Source organism: Odontesthes bonariensis, chromosome 5, assembly GCF_027942865.1.
Source record: "Odontesthes bonariensis isolate fOdoBon6 chromosome 5, fOdoBon6.hap1, whole genome shotgun sequence".
Classification (NCBI taxonomy): Eukaryota; Metazoa; Chordata; class Actinopteri; order Atheriniformes; family Atherinopsidae; genus Odontesthes; species Odontesthes bonariensis.
Genome location: NC_134510.1, coordinates 11,761,460 through 11,780,452, shown reverse-complemented (window position 1 = coordinate 11,780,452; position 18,993 = coordinate 11,761,460). Strand labels below are relative to the sequence as shown.

Sequence of the window (18,993 nt, the reverse complement as noted above, 5' to 3'; positions counted from 1 at the left end):
GGCATGCAGCTTCATGGAAGACTCTCCTTCTGAGTGATGGGACTGTGATAGCAATTTTCCTGCACCTTGAAACGGGACACCAAAATCTTATTTCACTCCTTGGCGATAGTTGTCTTTTCATCTGACGACTGTGTCAGTCACACAGAAATTCCTCGTTAGTATAATGGACAGTATCTCCGCCTGTCACGCGGAAGATCGGGGTTCGATTCCCCGACGGGGAGAGCTCGCTCTTTTATCAGCTGCCTGCCACCAAGTGATGATTGTTTTGATACTCTCACCCATCTTCGGCCTAAATGTCAATAGCCCCCTTCAAATAGCCTAACATGAGGCCAGGTTTCTTCGGTCAAAAGCCCTTTCCCGTTTACTATGGTGTTAAGTGCAAACCAAGACCTTATAATCAACAATGTGCCTTTTGCTAATGATTCTGTCCTGCCCAAAGCACTGTAGAAGGTTGTGACAACACAGCTTGTTGAGCTGTGGTCAGAAGATTCTCATGCAACAAGTGTCTTGGCTGTTGTTTAACAGGGCTCCTGTGGCAAACAAATAGTAGGCATAGCATTTGGAAGCAAGAACTCTTCGGAGGTAAAGCGGCCACAATAATCTTTAAACTAGATGATGCAGTGGCAGAATAGCAATACGACATGTTATTGCTAAGCAAGGAGTAAACTTGGGTTTCCTTGCCAGTGAAAAGTTTTCTCTAGGAGAAATCTGCAATGTCAGAAGTGGGATTTGAACCCACGCCTCCAGGGAAGACTGCGACCTGAACGCAGCGCCTTAGACCACTCGGCCATCCTGACTACTAAAAGGAATATTTGACGACACTGTCGGCGGGCCCAGGCATCATTCCAGCGAATATGTGGGTCTGCGTTGTCTTCGTGTTGAAGGGGAATATTGACGAGGCATGTAGCTTCATGGAAGACTCTCCTTCTGAGTGATGGGACTGTGATAGCAATTTTCCTGCACCTTGAAACGGGACACGAAAATCTTATTTCACTCCTTGCCGATAGTTGTCTTTTCATCTGACGACTGTGTCAGTCACACAGAAATTCCTCGTTAGTATAATGGACAGTATCTCCGCCTGTCACGCGGAAGATCGGGATTCGATTCCCCGACAGGGAGAGCTCGGTCTTTTATCAGCTGCCTGCCACCAAGTGATGATTGTTTTGATACTCTCACCCATCTTCGGCCTAAATGTCAATAGCCCCCTTAAAATAGCCTAACATGAGGCCAGGTTGCTTCGGTCAAAAGCCCTTTCCCGTTTACTATGGTGTTAAGTGCAAACCAAGACCTTATAATCAACAATGTTCCTTTTGCTAATGATTCTGTCCTGCCCAAAGCACTGTAGAAGGTTGTGAAAACACAGCTTGTTGAGCTGTGGTCAGAAGATTCTCATGCAACAAGTGTCTTGGCTGTTGTTTAACAGGTCTCCTGAGGCAAACAAATAGTAGGCATAGCATTTGGAAGCAAGAACTCTTCGGAGGTAAAGCGGCCACAATAATCTTTAAACTAGATGATGCAGTGGCAGAATAGCAATACGACATGGTATTGCTAAGCAAGGAGTAAACTTGGGTTGCCTTGCCAGTGAAAATTTTTCTCTAGGAGAAATCTGCAATGTCAGAAGTGGGATTTGAACCCACGCCTCCAGGGAAGACTGCGACCTTAACGCAGCACCTTAGACCGCTCGGCCATCCTAACTACTAAAAGGAATATTTGACGACACTGTCGGCGGGCCCAGGCATCATTCCAGCGAATATGTGGGTCTGCGTTGTCTTCGTGTTGAAGGGGAATATTGACGAGGCATGCAGCTTCATGGAAGACTCTCCTTCTGAGTGATGGGACTGTGATAGCCATTTTCCTGCACCTTGAAACGGGACATGAAAATCTTATTTCACTCTTGCCGAAAGTTGTCTTTTCATCTGACGACTGTGTCAGTCACACAGAAATTCCTCGTTAGTATAATGGATAGCAATTTTCCTGCACCTTGAAACGGGACACCAAAATCTTATTTCACTCCTTGCCGATAGTTGTCTTTTCATCTGACGACTGTGTCAGTCACACAGAAATTCCTCGTTAGTATAATGGACAGGATCTCCGCCTGTCACGCGGAAGATCGGGTTTCGATTCCCCGACGGGGAGATCTCGGTCTTTTATCAGCTGCCTGCCACCAAGTGATAATTGCTTTGATACTCTCACCCATCTTCGGCCTAAATGTCAATAGCCCCCTTCAAATAGCCTGACATGAGGCCAGGTTTCTTCGGTCAAAAGCCCTTTCCCGTTTACTATGGTGTTAAGTGCAAACCAAGACCTTATAATCAACGATGTGCCTTTTGCTAATGATTCTGTCCTGCCCAAAGCACTGTAGAAGGTTGTGACAACACAGCTTGTTGAGCTGTGGTCAGAAGATTCTCATGCAACAAGTGTCTTGGCTGTTGTTTAACAGGGCTCCTGATGCAAACAAATAGTAGGCATAGCATTTGGAAGCAAGAACTCTTCGGAGGTAAAGCGGCCACAATAATCTTTAAACTAGATGATGCAGTGGAAGAATAGCAATATGACATGGTATTGCTAAGCAAGGAGTAAACTTGGGTTTCCTTGCCAGTGAAAATTTTTCTCTAGGAGAACTCTGCAATGTCAGAAGTGGGATTTGAACTGACGCCTCCAGGGGAGACTGCGACCTTAACTCAGCACCTAAGACCGCTCGGCCATCCTACCTACTAAAAGGAATATTTGACGACACTGTCGGCGGGCCCAGGCATCATTCCAGCGAATATGTGGGTCTGCGTTGTGTTCGTGTTGAAGGGGAATATTGACGAGGCATGCAGCTTCATGGAAGACTCTCCTTCTGAGTGATGGGACTGTGATAGCAATTTTCCTGCACCTTGAAACGGGACACCAAAATCTTATTTCACTCCTTGGCGATAGTTGTCTTTTCATCTGACGACTGTGTCAGTTGCACAGAAATTCCTCGTTAGTATAATGGACAGTATCTCCGCCTGTCACGCGGAAAATCGGGGTTCGATTCCCCGACGGGGAGAGCTCGGTCTTTTATCAGCTGCCTGCCACCAAGTGATGATTGTTTTGATACTCTCACCCATCTTCGGCCTAAATGTCAATAGCCCCCTTCAAATAGCCTAACATGAGGCCAGGTTGCTTCGGTCAAAAGCCCTTTCCCGTTTACTATGGTGTTAAGTGCAAACCAAGACCTTATAATCAACAATGTGCCTTTTGCTAATGATTCTGTCCTGCCCAAAGCACTGTAGAAGGTTGTGACAACACAGCTTGTTGAGCTGTGGTCAGAAGATTCTCATGCAACAAGTGTCTTGGCTGTTGTTTAACAGGTCTCCTGAGGCAAACAAATAGTAGGCATAGCATTTGGAAGCAAGAACTCTTCGGAGGTAAAGCGGCCACAATAATCTTTAAACTAGATGATGCAGTGGCAGAATAGCAATACGACATGTTATTGCTAAGCAAGGAGTAAACTTGGGTTTCCTTGCCAGTGAAAAGTTTTCTCTAGGAGAAATCTGCAATGTCAGAAGTGGGATTTGAACCCACGCCTCCAGGGGAGACTGCGACCTTAACGCAGCGCCTTAGACCGCTCCGCCATCCTGACTACTAAAAGGAATATTTGACGACACTGTCTGCGGGCCCAGGCATCATTCCAGCGAATATGTGGGTCTGCGTTGTCTTCGTGTTGAAGGGGAATAGTGACGAGGCATGCAGCTTCATGGAAGACTCTCCTTCTGAGTGATGGGACTGTGATAGCAATTTTCCTGCACCTTGAAACGGGACATGAAAATCTTATTTCACTCTTGCCGAAAGTTGTCTTTTCATCTGACGACTGTGTCAGTCACACAGAAATTCCTCGTTAGTATAATGGACAGTATCTCCGCCTGTCACGCGGAAGATCGGGGTTCGATTCCCCGACGGGGAGATCTCAGTCTTTTATCAGCTGCCTGCCACCAAGTGATGATTGATTTGATACTCTCACCCATCTTCGGCCTAAATGTCAATAGCCCCCTTCAAATAGCCTAACATGAGGCCAGGTTGCTTCGGTCAAGAGCCCTTTCCCGTTTACTATGGTGTTAAGTGCAAACCAAGACCTTATAATCAACAATGTTCCTTTTGCTAATGATTCTGTCCTGCCCAAAGCACTGTAGAAGGTTGTGACAACACAGCTTGTTGAGCTGTGGTCAGAAGATTCTCATGCAACAAGTGTCTTGGCTGTTGTTTAACAGGTCTCCTGAGGCAAACAAATAGTAGGCATAGCATTTGGAAGCAAGAACTCTTCGGAGGTAAAGCGGCCACAATAATCTTTAAACTAGATGATGCAGTGGCAGAATAGGAATACGACATGGTATTGCTAAGCAAGGAGTAAACTTGAGTTGCCTTGCCAGTGAAAATAGTCCTCTAGGAGAACTCTGCAATGTCAGAAGTGCGATTTGAACCCACGCCTCCAGGGGAGACTACGACCTGAACGCAGCACCTTAGACCGCTCGGCCATCCTGACTACTAAAAGGAATATTTGACGACACTGTCGGCGGGCCCAGGCATCATTCCAGCGAATATGTGGGTCTGCGTTGTCTTCGTGTTGAAGGGGAATATTGACGAGGCATGCAGCTTCATGGAAGACTCTCCTTCTGAGTGATGGGACTGTGATAGCAATTTTCCTGCACCTTGAAACGGGACACGAAAATCTTATTTCACTCCTTGCCGATAGTTGTCTTTTCATCTGACGACTGTGTCAGTCACACAGAAATTCCTCGTTAGTATAATGGACAGTATCTCCGCCTGTCGCGCGGAAGATCGGGGTTCGATTCCCCGACGGGGAGAGCTCGGTCTTTTATCAGCTGCCTGCCACCAAGTGATGATTGTTTTGATACTCTCACCCATCTTCGACCTAAATGTCAATAGCCCCCTTCAAATAGCCTAACATGAGGCCAGGTTGCTTCGGTCAAAAGCCCTTTCCCGTTTACTATGGTGTTAAGTGCAAACCAAGACCTTATAATCAACAATGTGCCTTTTGCTAATGATTCTGTCCTGCCCAAAGCACTGTAGAAGGTTGTGACAACACAGCTTGTTGAGCTGTGGTCAGAAGATTCTCATGCAACAAGTGTCTTGGCTGTTGTTTAACAGGGCTCCTGTGGCAAACAAATAGTAGGCATAGCATTTGGAAGCAAGAACTCTTCGGAGGTAAAGCGGCCACAATAATCTTTAAACTAGATGATGCAGTGGCAGAATAGCAATACGACATGTTATTGCTAAGCAAGGAGTAAACTTGAGTTGCCTTGCCAGTGAAAATTTTTCTCTAGGAGAACTCTGCAATGTCAGAAGTGGGATTTGAAATGACGCCTCCAGGGGAGACTGCGACCTTAACGCAGCGCCTTAGACCGCTCTGCCATCCTGACTACTAAAAGGAATATTTGACGACACTGTCGGCGGGCCCAGGCATCATTCCAGCGAATATGTGGGTCTGCGTTGTCTTCGTGTTGAAGGGGAAAATTGACGAGGCATGCAGCTTCATGGAAGACTCTCCTTCTGAGTGATGGGACTGTGATAGCAATTTTCCTGCACCTTGAAACGGGACACCAAAATCTTATTTCACTCCTTGGCGATAGTTGTCTTTTCATCTGACGACTGTGTCAGTCACACAGAAATTCCTCGTTAGTATAATGGACAGTATCTCCGCCTGTCACGCGGAAGATCGGGGTTCGATTCCCCGACGGGGAGAGCTCGGTCTTTTATCAGCTGCCTGCCACCAAGTGATGATTGTTTTGATACTCTCACCCATCTTCGGCCTAAATGTCAATAGCCCCCTTAAAATAGCCTAACATGAGGCCAGGTTGCTTCGGTCAAAAGCCCTTTCCCGTTTACTATGGTGTTAAGTGCAAACCAAGACCTTATAATCAACAATGTGCCTTTTGCTAATGATTCTGTCCTGCCCAAAGCACTGTAGAAGGTTGTGACAACACAGCTTGTTGAGCTGTGGTCAGAAGATTCTCATGCAACAAGTGTCTTGGCTGTTGTTTAACAGGTCTCCTGAGGCAAACAAATAGTAGGCATAGCATTTGGAAGCAAGAACTCTTCGGAGGTAAAGCGGCCACAATAATCTTTAAACTAGATGATGCAGTGGCAGAATAGCAATACGACATGTTATTGCTAAGCAAGGAGTAAACTTGGGTTTCCTTGCCAGTGAAAAGGTTTCTCTAGGAGAAATCTGCAATGTCAGAAGTGGGATTTGAAGCCACGCCTTCAGGGGAGATTGCGACCTTAACGCAGCGCCTTAGACCGCTCGGCCATCCTGACTACTAAAAGGAATATTTGACGACACTGTCGGCGGGCCCAGGCATCATTCCAGCGAATATGTGGGTCTGCGTTGTCTTCGTGTTGAAGGGGAATATTGACGAGGCATGCAGCGTCATGGAAGACTCTCCTTCTGAGTGATGGGACTGTGATAGCCATTTTCCTGCACCTTGAAACGGGACACCAAAATCTTATTTCACTCCTTGGCGATAGTTGTCTTTTCATCTGACGACTGTGTCAGTCACACAGAAATTCCTCGTTAGTATAATGGACAATATCTCCGCCTGTCACGCGGAAGATCGGGGTTCGATTCCCCGACGGGGAGAGCTCGGTCTTTTATCAGCTGCCTGCCACCAAGTGATGATTGTTTTGATACTCTCACCCATCTTCGGCCTAAATGTCAATAGCCCCCTTCAAATAGCCTAACATGAGGCCAGGTTTCTTCGGTCAAAAGCCCTTTCCCGTTTACTATGGTGTTAAGTGCAAACCAAGACCTTATAATCAACAATGTTCCTTTTGCTAATGATTCTGTCCTGCCCAAAGCACTGTAGAAGGTTGTGACAACACAGCTTGTTGAGCTGTGGTCAGAAGATTCTCATGCAACAAGTGTCTTGGCTGTTGTTTAACAGGTCTCCTGAGGCAAACAAATAGTAGGCATAGCATTTGGAAGCAAGAACTCTTCGGAGGTAAAGCGGCCACAATAATCTTTAAACTAGATGATGCAGTGGCAGAATAGCAATACGACATGGTATTGCTAAGCAAGGAGTAAACTTGGGTTTCCTTGCCAGTGAAAATTTTTCTCTAGGAGAACTCTGCAATGTCAGAAGTGGGATTTGAACTGACGCCTCCAGGGGAGACTGCGACCTTAACTCAGCACCTAAGACCGCTCGGCCATCATACCTACTAAAAGGAATATTTGACGACACTGTCGGCGGGCCCAGGCATCATTCCAGCGAATATGTGGGACTGCGTTGTGTTCGTGTTGAAGGGGAATATTGACGAGGCATGCAGCTTCATGGAAGACTCTCCTTCTGAGTGATGGGACTGTGATAGCAATTTTCCTGCACCTTGAAACGGGACACCAAAATCTTATTTCACTCCTTGGCGATAGTTGTCTTTTCATCTGACGACTGTGTCAATCGCACAGAAATTCCTCGTTAGTATAATGGACAGTATCTCCGCCTGTCACGCGGAAGATCGGGGTCCGATTCCCCGACGGGGAGAGCTCGGTCTTTTATCAGCTGCCTGCCACCAAGTGATGATTGTTTTGATACTCTCACCCATCTTCGGCCTAAATGTCAATAGCCCCCTTCAAATAGCCTAACATGAGGCCAGGTTGCTTCGGTCAAAAGCCCTTTCCCGTTTACTATGGTGTTAAGTGCAAACCAAGACCTTATAATCAACAATGTGCCTTTTGCTAATGATTCTGTCCTGCCCAAAGCACTGTAGAAGGTTGTGACAACACAGCTTGTTGAGCTGTGGTCAGAAGATTCTCATGCAACAAGTGTCTTGGCTGTTGTTTAACAGGTCTCCTGAGGCAAACAAATAGTAGGCATAGCATTTGGAAGCAAGAACTCTTCGGAGGTAAAGCGGCCACAATAATCTTTAAACTAGATGATGCAGTGGCAGAATAGCAATACGACATGTTATTGCTAAGCAAGGAGTAAACTTGGGTTGCCTTGCCAGTGAAAAATTTTCTCTAGGAGAAATCTGCAATGTCAGAAGTGGGATTTGAACCCACGCCTCCAGGGGAGACTGCGACCTTAACGCAGCGCCTTAGACCGCTCGGCCATCCTGACTACTAACAGGAATATTTGACGACACTGCCGGCGGGCCCAGGCATCATTCCAGCGAATATGTGGGTCTGCGTTGTGTTCGTGTCGAAGGGGAATATTGACGAGGCATGCAGCTTCATGGAAGACTCTCCTTCTGAGTGATGGGACTGTGATAGCAATTTTCCTGCACCTTGAAACGGGACACCAAAATCTTATTTCACTCCTTGGCGATAGTTGTCTTTTCATCTGACGACTGTGTCAATCGCACAGAAATTCCTTGTTAGTATAATGGATAGTATCTCAGCCTATCACGCGGAAGATTGGGGTTCGATTCACTGATGGGGAGAGCTAGGTCTTTTATCAGCTGCCTGCCACCAAGTGATGATTGTTTTGATACTCTCACCCATCTTCGGCCTAAATGTCAATAGCCCCCTTCAAATAGCCTAACATGAGGCCAGGTTTCTTCGGTCAAAAGCCCTTTCCCGTTTACTATGGTGTTAAGTGCAAACCAAGACCTTATAATCAACAATGTTCCTTTTGCTAATGATTCTGTCCTGCCCAAAGCACTGTAGAAGGTTGTGACAACACAGCTTGTTGAGCTGTGGTCAGAAGATTCTCATGCAACAAGTGTCTTGGCTGTTGTTTAACAGGTCTCCTGAGGCAAACAAATAGTAGGCATAGCATTTGGAAGCAAGAACTCTTCGGAGGTAAAGCGGCCACAATAATCTTTAAACTAGATGATGCAGTGGCAGAATAGCAATACGACATGGTATTGCTAAGCAAGGAGTAAACTTGGGTTTCCTTGCCAGTGAAAATTTTTCTCTAGGAGAACTCTGCAATGTCAGAAGTGGGATTTGAACTGACGCCTCCAGGGGAGACTGCGACCTTAACTCAGCACCTAAGACCGCTCGGCCATCCTACCTACTAAAAGGAATATTTGACGACACTGTCGGCGGGCCCAGGCATCATTCCAGCGAATATGTGGGTCTGCGTTGTGTTCGTGTTGAAGGGGAATATTGACGAGGCATGCAGCTTCATGGAAGACTCTCCTTCTGAGTGATGGGACTGTGATAGCAATTTTCCTGCACCTTGAAACGGGACACCAAAATCTTATTTCACTCCTTGGCGATAGTTGTCTTTTCATCTGACGACTGTGTCAGTCGCACAGAAATTCCTCGTTAGTATAATGGACAGTATCTCCGCCTGTCACGCGGAAGATCGGGGTTCGATTCCCCGACGGGGAGAGCTCGCTCTTTTATCAGCTGCCTGCCACCAAGTGATGATTGTTTTGATACTCTCACCCATCTTCGGCCTAAATGTCAATAGCCCCCTTCAAATAGCCTAACATGAGGCCAGGTTGCTTCGGTCAAAAGCCCTTTCCCGTTTACTATGGTGTTAAGTGCAAACCAAGACCTTATAATCAACAATGTGCCTTTTGCTAATGATTCTGTCCTGCCCAAAGCACTGTAGAAGGTTGTGACAACACAGCTTGTTGAGCTGTGGTCAGAAGATTCTCATGCAACAAGTGTCTTGGCTGTTGTTTAACAGGTCTCCTGAGGCAAACAAATAGTAGGCATAGCATTTGGAAGCAAGAACTCTTCGGAGGTAAAGCGGCCACAATAATCTTTAAACTAGATGATGCAGTGGCAGAATAGCAATACGACATGTTATTGCTAAGCAAGGAGTAAACTTGGGTTGCCTTGCCAGTGAAAAATTTTCTCTAGGAGAAATCTGCAATGTCAGAAGTGGGATTTGAACCCACGCCTCCAGGGGAGACTGCGACCTTAACGCAGCGCCTTAGACCGCTCGGCCATCCTGACTACTAACAGGAATATTTGACGACACTGCCGGCGGGCCCAGGCATCATTCCAGCGAATATGTGGGTCTGCGTTGTGTTCGTGTCGAAGGGGAATATTGACGAGGCATGCAGCTTCATGGAAGACTCTCCTTCTGAGTGATGGGACTGTGATAGCAATTTTCCTGCACCTTGAAACGGGACACCAAAATCTTATTTCACTCCTTGGCGATAGTTGTCTTTTCATCTGACGACTGTGTCAATCGCACAGAAATTCCTTGTTAGTATAATGGATAGTATCTCAGCCTATCACGCGGAAGATTGGGGTTCGATTCACTGATGGGGAGAGCTAGGTCTTTTATCAGCTGCCTGCCACCAAGTGATGATTGTTTTGATACTCTCACCCATCTTCGGCCTAAATGTCAATAGCCCCCTTCAAATAGCCTAACATGAGGCCAGGTTTCTTCGGTCAAAAGCCCTTTCCCGTTTACTATGGTGTTAAGTGCAAACCAAGACCTTATAATCAACAATGTTCCTTTTGCTAATGATTCTGTCCTGCCCAAAGCACTGTAGAAGGTTGTGACAACACAGCTTGTTGAGCTGTGGTCAGAAGATTCTCATGCAACAAGTGTCTTGGCTGTTGTTTAACAGGTCTCCTGAGGCAAACAAATAGTAGGCATAGCATTTGGAAGCAAGAACTCTTCGGAGGTAAAGCGGCCACAATAATCTTTAAACTAGATGATGCAGTGGCAGAATAGCAATACGACATGGTATTGCTAAGCAAGGAGTAAACTTGGGTTTCCTTGCCAGTGAAAATTTTTCTCTAGGAGAACTCTGCAATGTCAGAAGTGGGATTTGAACTGACGCCTCCAGGGGAGACTGCGACCTTAACTCAGCACCTAAGACCGCTCGGCCATCCTACCTACTAAAAGGAATATTTGACGACACTGTCGGCGGGCCCAGGCATCATTCCAGCGAATATGTGGGTCTGCGTTGTGTTCGTGTTGAAGGGGAATATTGACGAGGCATGCAGCTTCATGGAAGACTCTCCTTCTGAGTGATGGGACTGTGATAGCAATTTTCCTGCACCTTGAAACGGGACACCAAAATCTTATTTCACTCCTTGGCGATAGTTGTCTTTTCATCTGACGACTGTGTCAGTCGCACAGAAATTCCTCGTTAGTATAATGGACAGTATCTCCGCCTGTCACGCGGAAGATCGGGGTTCGATTCCCCGACGGGGAGAGCTCGCTCTTTTATCAGCTGCCTGCCACCAAGTGATGATTGTTTTGATACTCTCACCCATCTTCGGCCTAAATGTCAATAGCCCCCTTCAAATAGCCTAACATGAGGCCAGGTTGCTTCGGTCAAAAGCCCTTTCCCGTTTACTATGGTGTTAAGTGCAAACCAAGACCTTATAATCAACAATGTGCCTTTTGCTAATGATTCTGTCCTGCCCAAAGCACTGTAGAAGGTTGTGACAACACAGCTTGTTGAGCTGTGGTCAGAAGATTCTCATGCAACAAGTGTCTTGGCTGTTGTTTAACAGGGCTCCTGAGGCAAACAAATAGTAGGCATAGCATTTGGAAGCAAGAACTCTTCGGAGGTAAAGCGGCCACAATAATCTTTAAACTAGATGATGCAGTGGCAGAATAGCAATACGACATGTTATTGCTAAGCAAGGAGTAAACTTGGGTTGCCTTGCCAGTGAAAATTTTTCTCTAGGAGAAATCTGCAATGTCAGAAGTGGGATTTGAACCCACGCCTCCAGGGGAGACTGCGACCTTAACGCAGCGCCTTAGACCGCTCGGCCATCCTGACTACTAACAGGAATATTTGACGACACTGCCGGCGGGCCCAGGCATCATTCCAGCGAATATGTGGGTCTGCGTTGTGTTCGTGTCGAAGGGGAATATTGACGAGGCATGCAGCTTCATGGAAGACTCTCCTTCTGAGTGATGGGACTGTGATAGCAATTTTCCTGCACCTTGAAACGGGACACCAAAATCTTATTTCACTCCTTGGCGATAGTTGTCTTTTCATCTGACGACTGTGTCAGTCGCACAGAAATTCCTTGTTAGTATAATGGATAGTATCTCAGCCTATCACGCGGAAGATTGGGGTTCGATTCCCCGATGGGGAGAGCTAGGTCTTTTATCAGCTGCCTGCCACCAAGTGATGATTGTTTTGATACTCTCACCCATCTTCGGCCTAAATGTCAATAGCCCCCTTCAAATAGCCTAACATGAGGCCAGGTTGCTTCGGTCAAAAGCCCTTTCCCGTTTACTATGGTGTTAAGTGCAAACCAAGACCTTATAATCAACAATGTCCCTTTTGCTAATGATTCTGTCCTGCCCAAAGCACTGTAGAAGGTTGTGACAACACAGCTTGTTGAGCTGTGGTCAGAAGATTCTCATGCAACAAGTGTCTTGGCTGTTGTTTAACAGGTCTCCTGAAGCAAACAAATAGTAGGCATAGCATTTGGAAGCAAGAACTCTTCGGAGGTAAAGCGGCCACAATAATCTTTAAACTAGATGATGCAGTGGCAGAATAGCAATACGACATGGTATTGCTAAGCAAGGAGTAAACTTGGGTTGCCTTGCCAGTGAAAATGGTCCTCTAGGAGAACTATGCAATGTCAGAAGTGGGATTTGAACCCACGCCTCCAGGGGAGACTGCGACCTTAACGCAGCGCCTTAGACCGCTCGGCCATCCTGACTACTAACAGGAATATTTGACGACACTGCCGGCGGGCCCAGGCATCATTCCAGCGAATATGTGGGTCTGCGTTGTGTTCGTGTCGAAGGGGAATATTGACGAGGCATGCAGCTTCATGGAAGACTCTCCTTCTGAGTGATGGGACTGTGATAGCAATTTTCCTGCACCTTGAAACGGAACACCAAAATCTTATTTCACTCCTTGGCGATAGTTGTCTTTTCATCTGACGACTGTGTCAGTCACACAGAAATTCCTCGTTAGTATAATGGACAGTATCTCCGCCTGTCACGCGGAAGATCGGGGTTCGATTTCCCGACGGGGAGAGCTAGGTCTTTTATCAGCTGCCTGCCACCAAGTGATGATTGTTTTGATACTCTCACCCATCTTCGGCCTAAATGTCAATAGCCCCCTTCAAATAGCCTAACATGAGGCCAGGTTGCTTCGGTCAAAAGCCCTTTCCCGTTTACCATGGTGTTAAGTGCAAACCAAGACCTTATAGTCAACAATGTTCCTTTTGCTAATGATTCTGTCCTGCCCAAAGCACTGTAGAAGGTTGTGACAACACAGCTTGTTGAGCTGTGGTCAGAAGATTCTCATGCAACAAGTGTCTTGGCTGTTGTTTAACAGGGCTCCTGAGGCAAACAAATAGTAGGCATAGCATTTGGAAGCAAGAACTCTTCGGAGGTAAAGCGGCCACAATAATCTTTAAACTAGATGATGCAGTGGCAGAATAGCAATACGACATGTTATTGCTAAGCAAGGAGTAAACTTGGGTTGCCTTGCCAGTGAAAATTTTTCTGTAGGAGAAATCTGCAATGTCAGAAGTGGGATTTGAACTGACGCCTCCAGGGGAGACTGCGACCTTAACGCAGCGCCTTAGACTGCTCACCCATCCTGACTACTAAAAGGAATATTTGACGACACTGTCGGCGGGCCCAGGCATCATTCCAGCGAATATGTGGGTCTGCGTTGTCTTCGTGTTGAAGGGGAATATTGACGAGGCATGCAGCTTCATGGAAGACTCTCCTTCTGAGTGATGGGACTGTGATAGCAATTTTAATGCACCTTGAAACGGAACACCAAAATCTTATTTCACTCCTTGGCGATAGTTGTCTTTTCATCTGACGACTGTGTCAATCGCACAGAAATTCCTTGTTAGTATAATGGATAGTATCTCAGCCTATCACGCGGAAGATTGGGGTTCGATTCCCCGATGGGGAGAGCTAGGTCTTTTATCAGCTGCCTGCCACCAAGTGATGATTGTTTTGATACTCTCACCCATCTTCGGCCTAAATGTCAATAGCCCCCTTCAAATAGCCTAACATGAGGCCAGGTTGCTTCGGTCAAAAGCCCTTTCCCGTTTACTATGGTGTTAAGTGCAAACCAAGACCTTATAATCAACAATGTCCCTTTTGCTTATGATTCTGTCCTGCCCAAAGCACTGTAGAAGGTTGTGACAACACAGCTTGTTGAGCTGTGGTCAGAAGATTCTCATGCAACAAGTGTCTTGGCTGTTGTTTAACAGGTCTCCTGAAGCAAACAAATAGTAGGCATAGCATTTGGAAGCAAGAACTCTTCGGAGGTAAAGCGGCCACAATAATCTTTAAACTAGATGATGCAGTGGCAGAATAGCAATACGACATGGTATTGCTAAGCAAGGAGTAAACTTGGGTTGCCTTACCAGTGAAAAGTTTTCTCTAGGAGAAATCTGCAATGTCAGAAGTGGGATTTGAACCCACGCCTCCAGGGGAGACTGCGACCTTAACGCAGCGCCTTAGACCGCTCGGCCATCCTGACTACTAAAAGGAATATTTGACGACACTGTGGGCGGGCCCAGGCATCATTCCAGCGAATATGTGGGTCTACGTTGTGTTCGTGTTGAAGGGGAATATTGACGAGGCATGCAGCTTCATGGAAGACTCTCCTTCTGAGTGATGGGACTGTGATAGCAATTTTCCTGCACCTTGAAACGGGACACCAAAATCTTATTTCACTCCTTGCCGATAGTTGTCTTTTCATCTGACGACTGTGTCAGTCACACAGAAATTCCTCATTAGTATAATGGACAGTATCTCCGCCTGTCACGCGGAAGATCAGGGTTCGATTCCCCGACGGGGAGAGCTCGCTCTTTTATCAGCTGCCTGCCACCAAGTGATGATTGTTTTGATACTCTCACCCATCTTCGGCCTAAATGTCAATAGCCCCCTTAAAATAGCCTAACATGAGGCCAGGTTGCTTCGGTCAAAAGCCCTTTCCCGTTTACTATGGTGTTAAGTGCAAACCAAGACCTTATAATCAACAATGTTCCTTTTTCTAATGATTCTGTCCTGCCCAAAGCACTGTAGAAGGTTGTGACAACACAGCTTGTTGAGTTATGGTCAGAAGATTCTCATGCAACAAGTCTCTTGGCTGTTGTTTAACAGGTCTCCTGAAGCAAACAAATAGTAGGCATAGCATTTGGAAGCAAGAACTCTTCGGAGGTAAAGCGTTCACAATAATCTTTAAACTAGATGATGCAGTGGCAGAATAGCAAAACGACATGGTATTGCTAAGCAAGGAGTAAACTTGGGTTGCCTTGCCAGTGAAAACAGTTCTCTAGGAGAAGTCTGCAATGTCAGAAGTGGGATTTGAACCCACACCTCCAGGGGAGACTGCGACCTTAACGCAGCCCCTTAGACGACTCGGCCATCCTGACTACTTAAAGGAATATTTGACGATACTGTCGGCGGGCCCAGAAATCATTCCAGTGGGGTGCCATGACCTAAACGTGTGGAAAGTTATAAATCATATCTGTCCATTTAGCCTTCTTACACTTGCTCTGACTTAAACTGCTACTGTGTCAATGCTAAATGATGAAAAGAAGTTCTAACTCAAAGGTCACAACAAAAAGAAATGTGTGTCCCTGTATAGGTCGCTCACTGTGTCAGGAGAAACCGAGTCCTTTCAGGCACTAGATCTCAACGAAGAAAAGACTTTAGCCTGAAACGTTGTCCACAAGACAAAATGTATAAAATATGAAGTACACTATTAATTTAAGATGGCTCTGTCAGAAGTCAGCCATGGTGCCTGAGAACTTTAAGCAATGGACCTGTATTTAATTTGGCCAAAGGTCATTTCTATCCGTGCCCTTGTTTTAGCATGTGCATGTGCATGCCCTTGTTCCTGGATCAGGTTATGGTGTGAGGACGTACGGCCAGCATGCATAGCCTCTGTCCCCAAGCAGGACACCATTGAACTCTCCTGCAGAATAGGAGAAATGTTGGATGGATATACATGTGTTAAGACTTGGCAATTTAATGCAATATGTGCCTTATATGGCTATCTATACTAAAGTATGACGAGCACTTTAAATTCCTTAAGATGACCTCTACACCTGACCTCTCATTACATTACCAAAATTCTGCCTATGCTACACCTTACTTCAAAAGTACACTCCTTCAGGTAAGTAAAATTCTTGCACCTTGTGCAAACCTCTGTGCCAGGATGCTCGGAAGATCCTAGAATCATGAACTGATCCCGGCCATTTAGCCTCAATGTTGGAAATGAAATGACCTCCATCACAGATCATCTGTATGCTCGGAGGATAGGACTCAATGATGAGGTTTCACAGGGCATAAATGTAACATTGCTCAGCATTACTCAAAGGGGTTGATGTGGTGTTTTTCAAAATGAGAAATCCAGTTCAGAGTCTATGGACAATTATCCCCAAGTGTACCTGTACATTTAGCATATGGAAAAATGTTCGGTGTACATAGTCAGCCTCCACGGGTCCAGCAGGGGCCTGGACAATGTGACAATGTTTAAATCCAGACTGAAAGTTCTATTTAGATGTGCATATGACACCTGAAAGTATTTCATCTGCACTCTTCACTTTTAAATTAATTAATTAATGATATTTTTGTTTTTTGGAATGATTTAATTGCCGCCTTGTGATTTTATGTAGCTGTAAAGCACTTTGAATTGCCTTGTGTATGAATTATGCTCTACAAATTGCCTTGCCTTGGATGCGTACATGGGTACAGTGTAGTGCACCGATAACATTGGGGATGCCTGAGGGAGATGATGAACTTAATGCAAATACTTAATTCAGTAGGTTGTTTTACATTATCGTCTACTGTAAATGTGGAGCAGCAGCCTGAAAGGACAGAGGTCTCGCCCCCCGACATTCGCAATACTGACACTCTCCCTCTGTTCAAGTCTTAACTCAAAACCCATCCGTTTAACTTTGCTTACCTCCATTTATTGCTCCGTTCTGTGTATTTTTAATATGGTAAGATTTTTTAATTCCTGCGTTTTATCTAATATCTTGTTTGTACAGTCCTTGACTGTTTTGAAAGGAGCTTTCAATAATTTGTATCATTAACATTATTACCTGTCCCCCATTTTTCTGAGTCTGGTCCTACGTGGGTGTAGATCGGATGTTTGTTAGGTATTGATTAGTTTTAATGAATACCATGTTCTCTCTCATTTAATTTCATGTTCAATACGTGTGTATAGTTGCGTTTCTTTAGTTGCACTGGCACTGACTGATTGATTTTTCGAGACAGTGAAAGTGGTGATATGATAACCACAGTTTTTGTTTCGTTTTTTAGACAAGACATGAGTTGCGGGAGCGCAGAATTCTAGGTGAACATTTTTTTCGGGAGTCTGTTCCAGCCGGTCGGACATTTTTTGAGTTGCAGCTAAGCTAAGCTTCAACTTTAGCCTGCCCGGTACCAGGCTAGTTCAGCAGCATAAATTACCATGGTTACTCAGCGGGCGTTCAAATAAGCCACCTTTATGGAACGGAACTCTCGCTAAATTTAGCCAGAAGTAGCGAAATAAGCCAGGCTTTCCGCTAAGCCAGCTTCTAGGAATACCCCCCAGGTGGCTAAAGGATCTCTGGAAAATGGCAACAACCCACTTCAATTGCAATTTAATGAGAAACAAGATGGTATGGTTCAATTCAAACTGTGCTCAGTCATAACATGTGGTTGAAAGAAAAAGGATATGAATTAGGATGAATAAAGAAATAAAATGAACCTATGTTTTTAATATCTGTATGGAAACATGTTATGGTATCATGTGATGTTAGAAACAGCACTGATGTCATACTGTTGGTACCACATGAGGGGTTTCTAATTCAATTTGAACCGGAAAAAAAAAAATGCGCCCTGCGATGGACTGGCGGCCTGTCCAGGGTGTACCCCGCCTCTCGCCCATTGACCGCTGGGATAGGCTCCAGCCCGCCCGCGACCCGATCGACGGATTCAGCGGTATAGATAATGGATGGATGGATGGAAAAAAAAAATGCTTAATGCTGATCCTGAACTGTCTGTGGACGGCTCAGCATCACGAAACACAGCCACTGGTAAGAATTAAACAACATTATTACTAACTAACAAGTGAGAATTAAGCAGATTATGCTGAAATTTTATTTTTAACGCTCTGACCTGAATTAAGAGAGGACGGACAATATTTATCCTAAACAGGTTAATCAGTTAGTCATTGGGAAGAAATGGCTGCTTTCTTGATGCTGTGCTGCTCCCAAAATGAGATCTAACCACAAACATTTCTGTCCTGCAGCAAAGAACAACACAGGAGGAGAAACTGCAGTGGAGCAGTTCGGCAATTAATGAACAATTAATTAACAATTAATCATGGTTTACTAAAACTTCTAAAATTTTCCCAAAAATTCTGTGTGTGCTTTTGTCTTCTTTTGTTTTCTTCTTTCTTTTGTTCTGTGTTGTGTTGTGTTGTCTTGTGTCTCTGTGTTGATGTGTTCTCTAAATGATTTGAATTTTTTCCACAACAGAATATGCTGATAATACAGAACTTCTCACGAATGCTGGACAGCAACTTGGTGAGAATTCTCGTATTGTCCTAAAAACAAGGGTTATTATTAGATTCGGTTCTTTTAGTAGGAGGCTCAAGAACGGACCGAAGTAATTCAAGTGAAAATGAAGTGTTTATTGGTAGTCACACATCAAAGCATATCAGCGCTGGGCTCAGTGGAACAGAGCTCCCGCAGGAAGTCTGTCAGACTGGCCCTGATTTCCGGTTATCATGTTAATTTATAGTGTTATAGGTTGGACTCACATTCGACCGAGTATGATTGGACATGAGTAGGTTCAACATGCTTTGTCATATTCTCTGGACCAGCCCAAAACAATGTGTGTGTGTGTGAATCTGCCCTTGCTTTCCCAGGCTTTCCTAATTGTTTTGTCTTTCTACTCCTGGATCACTTTAGGTCATATGGAAAAGTACTGAGCCCTATTTCATTCATAATGTCTAAGAACAAAGCCAATTTTAACAATCCCTCTTTTGAAGTGATTTTATCATTTCAACTAATTCAGTCAAATAACTGCGGTAGGACTGTCATTTTCTGTATTGTGTCACATCTGTATTAGCAGTAGCAAGACTTTA

The 18,993-nt window shown here is 45.2% G+C and overlaps 11 non-coding genes across 11 annotated transcripts; 5 read left to right on the top strand and 6 right to left on the bottom strand.

The window, feature by feature from the left end:
* Positions 1 to 149: 149 nt before the first annotated feature.
* trnad-guc (transfer RNA aspartic acid (anticodon GUC)) lies at positions 150 to 221 on the top strand. Its single transcript has one exon. It is a non-coding gene; the product is annotated as a tRNA-Asp (tRNA).
* A 493-nt stretch (positions 222 to 714) lies between these two features.
* trnal-cag (transfer RNA leucine (anticodon CAG)) lies at positions 715 to 797 on the bottom strand. The gene has a single exon. It is a non-coding gene; the product is annotated as a tRNA-Leu (tRNA).
* A 3,062-nt stretch (positions 798 to 3,859) lies between these two features.
* Positions 3,860 to 3,931, top strand: trnad-guc (transfer RNA aspartic acid (anticodon GUC)). The gene has a single exon. It is a non-coding gene; the product is annotated as a tRNA-Asp (tRNA).
* A 1,724-nt stretch (positions 3,932 to 5,655) lies between these two features.
* Positions 5,656 to 5,727, top strand: trnad-guc (transfer RNA aspartic acid (anticodon GUC)). The gene has a single exon. It is a non-coding gene; the product is annotated as a tRNA-Asp (tRNA).
* Positions 5,728 to 8,016: 2,289 nt separating this feature from the next.
* Positions 8,017 to 8,099, bottom strand: trnal-aag (transfer RNA leucine (anticodon AAG)). Its single transcript has one exon. It is a non-coding gene; the product is annotated as a tRNA-Leu (tRNA).
* A 1,148-nt stretch (positions 8,100 to 9,247) lies between these two features.
* On the top strand, positions 9,248 to 9,319 carry trnad-guc (transfer RNA aspartic acid (anticodon GUC)). The gene has a single exon. It is a non-coding gene; the product is annotated as a tRNA-Asp (tRNA).
* Positions 9,320 to 9,812: 493 nt separating this feature from the next.
* Positions 9,813 to 9,895, bottom strand: trnal-aag (transfer RNA leucine (anticodon AAG)). The gene has a single exon. It is a non-coding gene; the product is annotated as a tRNA-Leu (tRNA).
* Positions 9,896 to 11,043: 1,148 nt separating this feature from the next.
* Positions 11,044 to 11,115, top strand: trnad-guc (transfer RNA aspartic acid (anticodon GUC)). Its single transcript has one exon. It is a non-coding gene; the product is annotated as a tRNA-Asp (tRNA).
* Positions 11,116 to 11,608: 493 nt separating this feature from the next.
* Positions 11,609 to 11,691, bottom strand: trnal-aag (transfer RNA leucine (anticodon AAG)). The gene has a single exon. It is a non-coding gene; the product is annotated as a tRNA-Leu (tRNA).
* Positions 11,692 to 12,506: 815 nt separating this feature from the next.
* Positions 12,507 to 12,589, bottom strand: trnal-aag (transfer RNA leucine (anticodon AAG)). The gene has a single exon. It is a non-coding gene; the product is annotated as a tRNA-Leu (tRNA).
* A 1,713-nt stretch (positions 12,590 to 14,302) lies between these two features.
* trnal-aag (transfer RNA leucine (anticodon AAG)) lies at positions 14,303 to 14,385 on the bottom strand. Its single transcript has one exon. It is a non-coding gene; the product is annotated as a tRNA-Leu (tRNA).
* Positions 14,386 to 18,993: the final 4,608 nt, after the last annotated feature.